Genomic DNA, 9,327 nt, shown 5'->3' on the forward strand with positions numbered 1-9,327 from the left:
AAAATAGTTTTCCACCGTGTTAGTTGCCTGCCATCTCATCTCCCAGCCCCAATTTGTTAGAAACTCGAAAAAGTTTTTCCTGGTTGCCTGCAACCATCAGAGCCTCTTCTCCCAATTTGGCCTAAAAGGATAGGGGTTTTGTGCAAACTAGGGCAAGGTGAGCTTAATTTATATTTTAGGTTTTTTTTTTAATTGTGGTTTGGGGGGCAGCAGAAAATTTTGGGGCATCAACAGGGTGTTGGCAGGGGCTTCCACTGTTTCATGGAGGAGTTAGACCACAGTGGCTGTTACACATAAACAGGCTTTCTATTATTTAAAATTCCAGCCCAGTGTATTAACAATGTGATAAGGACAATCGTTTTTGCAATTTAGGGACAATGTATGGGCTAGTTTTGGAGAATCAATTTTAAAGGACATGTAAAGCCTACATTTACCTACAATGTATATCAGTTGGGCACGTCTCCCCCACCCAAATGGCATTATTTGTACTGCATATATCCCCTCCTTTTGCCAGCACCATCGCATTTTCCTAAAGCAAATAGCAGCTTTCCATTTGCCATTTTTCCTCTGATACATAATCAGTTACATTTAAATCTGCAAACAGCATACACACACACAGACCCTTATTCAGCATACATTTCATTAACAGTGCAGGCTCACGCAGGCAGAACTGTCTTTGATAAAAGTTCTGCTTTGTTTGAGCCGGGCTCAGGAGAGAAAGTTAGGAGAGAAAAATTGAAGCAGACAGCTAGAGCTGAGTTTCTATGGGAACCAGCAATGCCATCTCTTTGGGCTCTGGCACATGGGGAGATTAGTCACCCACGACAAATCTCCCTGTTCGCAAGCGACTAATCTCCCTGAGTTGCCATCCCACCGGCGACAATGTAAGTCGCCGGTGGGATGGCACACGCGGCGGTGCGATTTCGCAAGGCAACTTCGGCGATTTGCCGCAATCGCCTGCGCAGCGTGTGCCATCCCACCGGTGACTTACATTGTCGCTGGTGGGATGGCAATTCGGGGAGATTACTCGCGGGCGACTAATCTCCCCGTGTGCCAGAGCCCTTTAGTGGCTGCTAGACTAGAGGGTGTGTTTAGTAATCTGATCTTAGAACAACTGAGCAAGTCTGACAAGCCAGAAATCAAAGCAAATTCCCAAGGGGGGGGGGCGAGTGGGTTACAGGAGAAGGAAATCTAAGTAAGGAGATGTTGTAGCCTTACTATTAACCTCTGGACAACCAGAGTGGCAGGTATTGAAAGATTTCAAAGAGGCTGTACACTGATTACATTTTTGTGTGTGGGGTTTACATGTCCTTTAACCCTTTTACTGCCAGCTGTTTGGTCAAAGCGGAACTTGTATTGCCAGACAGCTTTTATTTTGTATAAGTCTTTCTAGTATCTTACACCATAACGTCATGTTTATTTAGATCTCACTTTCTTTACAAGATTTTTATTTTGCACTCACTTGCTAATCAGATTCTTACAGGACTACTCTCCTATATAAATAAATGTTTACTGGGGCACTACTTAAAGCAATCCACAAGACATAGGAAAGAACAGAGCTCCTACACCTGAAGTACCAAACTAATAGACCCCAGATAAACCCTTCTATGTCAGCTGAAATGCACAGTAGCTTTTGATGACTTTTATGTGACATAGTAAGTTGGGTTGAAAAAAGACATACGTCCATCAAGTTCAACCTTAATGCCTATATATAACCTGCCTAACTACTAGTTGATCCAGAGGAAGGCAAAAAACCCCATCTGAAGCCTCTCTAATTTACCGCAGAGAGGAAAAAATTCCTTCCTGACTCCAAGATGGCAATCGGACCAGTCCCTGGATCAACTTGTACTAAGAGCTATCTCCCGTAACCCTGTATTCCCTCACTTGCTAAGAATCCATCCAGCCCCTTCTTAAAGTTATATAATGTATCAGCCAGCACGACTTATTCGGGGAGGGAATTCCACAACTTCACAGCTCTCACTGTAAAAAATCCTTTGCGAATATTTAAATGGAACCTCCCTTCTTCTAAACGGAGTGGGTGCCCTCGTGTCCGTTGGAAGGACCTACTGGTAAATAAAACATTAGAAAGATTATTATATGATCCCCTTATATATTTATACATAGTTATCATGTCACCTCTTAAGCGCCTCTTCTCCAGTGTTAACAGACCCAACTTGGCCAGTCTTTCTTCATAACTGAGACTTTCCATACCCTTTACCAGCTTAGTTGCCCTTCTCTGGACCCTCTCTAACTCAATAATGTCCCCTTTGAGCACTGGAGACCAAAACTGAACAGCATATTCTAGATGGGGCCTTACCAGCGCTCTGTAAAGGGGAAGAATAAACCCCTCCTCCCGTGAATCTATACCCCTTTTAATACAGCTCAACACCTTGTTTGCCCTTGCAGCTGCTGCCTGGCATTGCTTGCTACAGCCAAGTTTATTATCTACAAGGACTCAAAGGTCCTTCTCCATTATGGATTTGCCTAGTGCAGTCCCATTAAGGGTATACGGGGCTTGCATATTTTTACATCCCAGGTGCATGACCTTACATTTATCCACATTAAATCTCATCTGCCACTTAGCTGCCCAGATTGCCAGTTGGTCAAGATCCTGCTGCAGGGATGTCACATCCTGGATAGAATTGACTGGTCTGCAGAGTTTTGTGTCATCTGCAAACACTGATACATTACTCATAATACCCTCCCCTAAGTCATTTATGAACAAATTAAACAAAAGTGGACCCAGTACAGAACCCTGAGGGACCCCGCTGAGAACCTTATTCCAAGTAGAGAATGTACCATTAACAACCACCCTCTGTACCCGATCCTGTAGCCAGTTTTCTATCCATGTGCAAACGGCTTCACTAAGACCAATAGACCTTAGCTTAGAAAGCAGTCGTTTGTGGGGAACGGTATCAAATGCTTTGGCAAAATCCAAATAGATTATATCTACTGCATCCCCACTGTCCAGCTTCTTACTTACCTCATCATAAAAAGCAATTAAATTGGTCTGACATGACCTGTCCTTCATAAAGCCATGCTGATTACTGCTCATAATGGCATTCTCCACTACATAATTTTGTATGTGATCCCTTAACAAGCCTTCAAATAACTTGCCCACCACGGATGTCAAACTTACAGACCTATAATTGCCAGGCTGAGATCTTACTCCCTTTTTAAATATGGGAATGACATTCGCCTTCTTCCAATCCCTAGGTACCATACCTGATGAAAGCGAGTCTGAGAATATTAGAAACAAGGGCCACTGCAATTCTGCCCCTAGCTCTCTCAGTACCCGAGGGTGTATTCCATCTGGCCCAGGTGCCTTGTTTACATTTATCGTGTGTAACCCTTTAAGCACCATATCCTGTGCCAACCACTGTGTAGTTGGAGCTGAGGCAACAGTGCAGCTCTTAGGTGGGACTTGGCCCTCTGGCTCCTCTACTGTATACACAGAAGAAAAGAACTGGTTAAGCACATCTGCCTTTTCTGTATCCGCTGTAACCATATTGTTACTATAACTCAATGGGGCCACACCCCATCTTGCGTTTGTTGATCTAGCTGGAACGGTACCATGCACGAAACTATGCAAAGGGCTTTTTGGCAGGAGTGGGTGCTCTAGTCCTTGGGGGGTGGGGCGCGCAATGAATGCAAGTGAGTCTTTATACGATGGGACGCGCACACAGCACAAGGCAAGGGTTGGGGCAAAGGGTCCTCCATCCAACTTTCTCTAATCTGCAGCTGCCAACATGATATATTTATGAAGAGTTCACAGGGAGTCACGCTGGGTGTCCTTTTATTATTTATTTGATTATTGAAACTTAGCAGTAGCTGCTGCATTTCCCATCCTAGGCTTTTACTCGAGTCAGAGTTTTTCCGGTTTTCTTAGGTAAAATGAGGTACCCTGGCTTATATTCGGATCGGCTTATACTCGAGTATATACGGTACTCTTGCAGAGAAGCTTAATATTAATGTAAAACAATGTTTTCTCCAAAGATTCATCCTTACCACCACATGGCACAGGCAGACGCAATAGTCATCTGCTCCCATTCCAGGTATTTTTGTTACCAAATTTGGTTAGACCTGTGTTTTGTGTTAGGCTTGTGCAGTGGCATAATAGTGAATTGTGTCTGTGTATATTGCAGCTGTTTCAATTCCAGAAGTGCAGTGTATTCATCTTGTACTTTTGGACAGTCAATCTTTTCAACTTGATTTTAACTTTTTGCCTCATTTGGAATGAATTCATGTCCACAAATATTTTTGTCAAAATAAAATTGGTCATGTTTAACAAAAACTGACAATCATTATTGTCCATGAAGTTTGTCTGGCATCATGAACATAATAACAAAAAATTAAATAAAGTCTTTTTTTTCTTTTTTCCAAAAGGTGGACGCTCCTCGTCTGTGCTCCACTCCCCACGGTGCGATCCTGCAATTGGAGGGGAAACGTTTAGTGGGGAGAAAAGTGATAGAGGGTCACATGTAGGTGGCAGTGATGTGGCCTTCTTCTCAGATGAGGAGCCGGCCAACATTCCCCAGCAGCAGCTCCCAGGCCAGAGGAGATAAAGTGGCCCCCCAGGAATCTGAGAAAGATAGGCTCCACAAATCCATAATTAGGCATCACAAAGCCTTGATGAGAAAATTGGATCTTATGCATGTTGACTTGTGTGTGGCCACTAATGCCTACAATGCTAGTCAGGCACGGCAAGCCACACATGAGTCGGCAATGCTAAGCCTCCAGCAGGCCAGCGAGGCACGCAAAGCACAACATGAGGCTGCCATGTTAAGCCTGCAAGAGGAGCGGGTAGAACTCACAAGGCAAAAACTGGCACTGTTGGCACAACACAATTTGCTCCTACAGCAACAAATTGCCCTCCAACAACAGGCACAAAAGCCAACAGAACCAACAAGCTCTACCAGTCGAGCTACTGGTGAGAGCACAGCTCCCGCTCCTGCAGGTTGACTAGGCAGAAGAAAATAGATCAGACTCATTAGGGATTTGTGGAACCTATCTTTTCTTAGGCATATGTTTTTTGTAAAGCTTTCTTTGTAGGTTTTTTTTTTGTGTTGCGGGTGGGGGAATAACCTGCTTAAAATATTTATTTTGTAAGTGGGTTCCCTGTAAATAAACTTTTTCTTTTGGAGAAGTTGTTTGGTATTTCTTTTGTATGGGATTAAAGATTGTAGGTACTTACAGGAAAAGTAATTGTTAACTCCCTCACTCCCTCTGGCATCCGCACCTTGGACAGGATCTTGTGGATGTATGGGGTCCTCCAGGTCATCTGCCACATCGCCTGGTAAGCCGTGCCGGTTCGCCAGATTGTACAGTACAGCACACGCAGCCACAATGTTGGAAACTTTGGAAGGGCTGTACATGAGGCTGCCTCCTGATTTATCCAGGCAGCAGAACCGGCTTTTAAGGACCCCAAATGTCCGCTCAATCACAGACCGCGCTCTCACATGTGCTTCATTAAAAGCACACTCGGCCCGTGAACGGGGCCTGTGAATCGGTGTGATGAGCCACCAAGAGCATGGGTAGCCAGCATCTCCTGAAATAAATATATATATATATATAATATGATGGAATAAGATGCTGCAAACAAATAAGCTGCTTCCAGTCTCCCTGTGTCAAAACCCGGCCCTTTTGCAACAGATGTGACAGTGCTAGATAGGTGACACTAAAACAAGCTGCTTTGACTCTCCCAGTGGCAAAAGAGGGCACTTTACAAATTGCAAAACAAGATTATGGCAGGAAGGGCCTGGTTTTACAGTGGGACACAGAAAGCAAATGTGGGCAAGTTGTGCTAGACATGACACAAATACTTACCTAACAGCCACCTGTGAGGCATTTGTCCTGTCTCAAAAGAATGGTAAAGTGCGGACTGCTTTAGGATATAAGCATCGTGATAGGAGCCGGGGAACCCAGACATGATGCTCATGATATTCATCTGGATGTTGAGGGAGTGGTAACCCTTCCTGTTCCAGAAAATGTGCTCCCTGTCTTGGGGGGGTTTAACGCCACATGGGTGCAATCAATTGCACCCAACACTTTGGGGATGCCACTTACCCAATAAAAATGCCTTTTCACGGCGTTCCACTCGCCGTGAAATGAAATTCCCGGACTCCGAGTGGATGGCGTTCAGGACCTGGCCAAGGCACCGTGAAAAGGTAGGCTGTGACACCCCCCTGACGCACTTGGAACTGCCAGTGGCCAAAAAGTGCAGGGAGCACAGCAGTTTTACCATCCCGGGGACAGCGCGGCTTCTGCGAGTCAGTGGTTGCAGGGAAGGCTCAAGCAGCTCATACAAGCTGGATATGGCTGCCCTATTGAGCCTGTATCGCCTGACCACTTCATCCTCACTTAAGCCCTCTAAAGTGGCCCTTTCCCTGAAAATCCGAGGGCGCATGACTCGGGAAGGCTTGGGGTCTTGTTGTTCCTCCTTCAAATCTAGCAAAAACCCCATAGCAAACTCCATTTTTGGTTTTAACACTCAAAAGTGAAAAATGTGCTTGCCCAACGCCTCCCCCAATTAGGCGCTAAAATACTCACACATTTGCGCGCTAATTAACGCATTTAACGCTTTAGGTGCTTTTGTGAATCGTGTTCGTATTCTTTGTATTCGCTAATTACCACGTTGCGTTAAAAGTAATGCATGCAGTTGCATATAAATTAACGCATGTGATGTGTGACTTAACGCACGCAGTAATACTGTGGCGAATCGCACGTTAATTTTTGCATCTATTTTAACGCAAAAAAGTGTACGATAAAAATTAACGTACGTAAGTGAATCAGCCCTTGAGTGTCTAAGCAGCTGAGAGGAAACCAAGAGGCTGAGCAATTCCCCAAGAAGTGTTGTGAGTATAGGGGTGACCCCAAACATTTGTGTTTTCTCACTGGTAGTCCACAAGGGGCCCAGACTAGTGAAAACTCAATGAATGTGTGAAGGTAGTGCCTAGAGGGCAGGATTTATTTTTATGATTTATGTTTTATATGCTGAATGGGCACCTCTTTAACTGCCTTAAAGCTAAGAAACTGTCTGTCATGGCACTAACAGAATCTGCCATAACTCGAAAGAGCATTCCACCTCACTGTCCTCACCGTGATAAACCACCTACACTGCTTAAAATGAAAGCTCTGTTTCTAAAGGGGTGGCCTCTGGTGCACTGAACATTTTTATGGGGGGAAGAAGAACAGCCCATATCTGTCTATAATTCCCTCTAAAGTACTTGTACAGAGTAGTCATGTTCCCTCACAAGCACATTTTTCCATAGAAAACAACCCCAGCCTTAACAGTTAACCTCATAGTTTAAATCTTCCATCCCCTTTACCAGTTTTGTTGTACCCCTCTGCACTCTCTCCAGCTCATTAATATCTTTCTTAAGGACTGGAGGCAAAAACTGCACTGCATACTCAATGTGAGGCCTTACCAGGGACCTATAAAGAGGCAAAATTATGTTTTCATCCCTTGAATTTATGCCCTTTAATGCACTTTAGTAGCCAAAAACTTGCTATAGTAGCCACTGAATGACGCTGCCTGGAATTAGACAACTTGTCATCTACAAAAATCCCCAGATCCATCTCAATTAAGGATACCTCAAACACACTACCATTTAGTGTGTAACTTGCATGTCTATTATTTCTACCAAAGGGCATAACTTTGCACTTGTCAACAATGAACCTCATTTTCAATTTTGCTGCCCAGTTTTCCAGTTTGATCAAATCACTCTGCAAAGTGGTAGCATCCTGCATGGAACTTAATAGCCTTGAACAATTTAGTATTATCAGCAAAAATAGAAACAGTACTTTCAATATCCAACTCCAGGTCATTAATAAACAAGTTAAAAAGGTATCAAATAAATTGCCAAAGTGCCATTATTCGGATTATTCCATTTTACAGCCGATAAGATCCTGTCTTTGCAAGATTACCACATTAAAATAAAAACTTTGCATTATGAAATGGAGGACATTAAATTTCTGGTGGTAAAAATGTATAATCCCAATATACCTCAAGATGATATAACCACATGGCTCTATACTAAGAAAATGTAAAATGTAAATAGATTTTTGATTCTGGACTGGCAAGAGAAAGTAACTGGTCAGTTTTAAAAATGGATTTTACCCTTAGCCTGTTTTTGTACTGGAAAGTTTAAAGGGGACTTCAAGTCTGCAGATGCAAAAACTGCAATTCATTTAAGCATGCAATAAAGGATTGCCCCAAGGCTGTAATTTTTGCCTTGGGGAAGGCCGCTTTTGCACAGACTGAAATGCAAAAATGCTGCTCCTGGTAGGGATCAAATTAAGTCTTAAGCTTAACCTTTGGAGATAGCTGATTGTGCTCCAATTCCTGTGGAAAGTGGTTCCAAAACAGTTTCCCGATGAAAGAGGTCCTGGTGATGTCACAGCAGAGGTTCTAGAACCAGCTCCTGCTCTGAAGGAGGAGTCCGCAATTTCAGAAGAGATGGGGGAGTCTTCACTTTAGGGTTTGTTGACTAAGGAGTCTGCTCCTGCGAGACTGGGCAGAGCATTTTTTATGTAAAAAGTACAGGTATTAGACCTGTTATCTAGAATGCTGGAAACCTGGGTTTTTCCAGATATTGGATCTTTTCTTTGAATCTCTAATAAATACTAAAAAATACTACTAAAATTAATTTAAACATTAAATAAACCCAGTAGGACTGCGTTGCCCTATAAGGATTAATAATATATTAGTTGGGATCAAATGCAATGTTCTGTCATTTTAAATAAATTTTTAAAGATTTGAATTATTTGCATAAAATTGAGTCTATGGAAGATGGCCTTCCTGTAATCTTGAGCGTTTTGGATAGTGCCTCCCTATATCCAATATAAAAGATGCGTGGTGGCAGTACCTACCTGCCCCAGGACTATTGCCCTTGAAATGTTTTTATGCTCCAGAACTGTGGAGAATTGGAAGTCCTTTATTAAAGTGGGTAGGGAGACTCAGGAATAAGGACTGCAAATTGTTTTTTTTATGGTCGCGTGCAATACACATGTTTTTATATAAAATAGTCAAGTGTTTTAAAGAAGATCTGTGGAAAACTAGAAATATGATGCATTATAATTCAGAAGAGAATTTAATATGTGATTGCATAGCCTTGGCCCTACGCATGATGCATTTATATTTTTAAATTGATACAAAGGAAATAAAGCATAACTTTTAATGGGGTCAAAGTTAACAATCACAAATTTTTTGAATCTTTTTTTTAAACTGTTCCATGTGATAATATATGCATCAGTTGATATCTACAGTGAATTTCCAAAGAGATGCCGACGCTCACATATAGATAGGTTGCTGGTGCCTGGGTGCAA

General features: G+C 42.8%; 1 long non-coding RNA gene across 1 annotated transcript; it reads left to right on the forward strand.

The window, feature by feature from the left end:
• The first annotated feature begins 36 nt into the window (after positions 1-36).
• LOC116408833 lies at positions 37-5,143 on the forward strand. Its single transcript, XR_004221290.1, has 3 exons — positions 37-157; positions 3,997-4,055; positions 4,387-5,143. It is a non-coding gene; the product is annotated as an uncharacterized LOC116408833 (long non-coding RNA).
• Positions 5,144-9,327: the final 4,184 nt, after the last annotated feature.

Source organism: Xenopus tropicalis, chromosome 2 (genome assembly GCF_000004195.4).
Source record: "Xenopus tropicalis strain Nigerian chromosome 2, UCB_Xtro_10.0, whole genome shotgun sequence".
NCBI lineage: Eukaryota > Metazoa > Chordata > Amphibia > Anura > Pipidae > Xenopus > Xenopus tropicalis.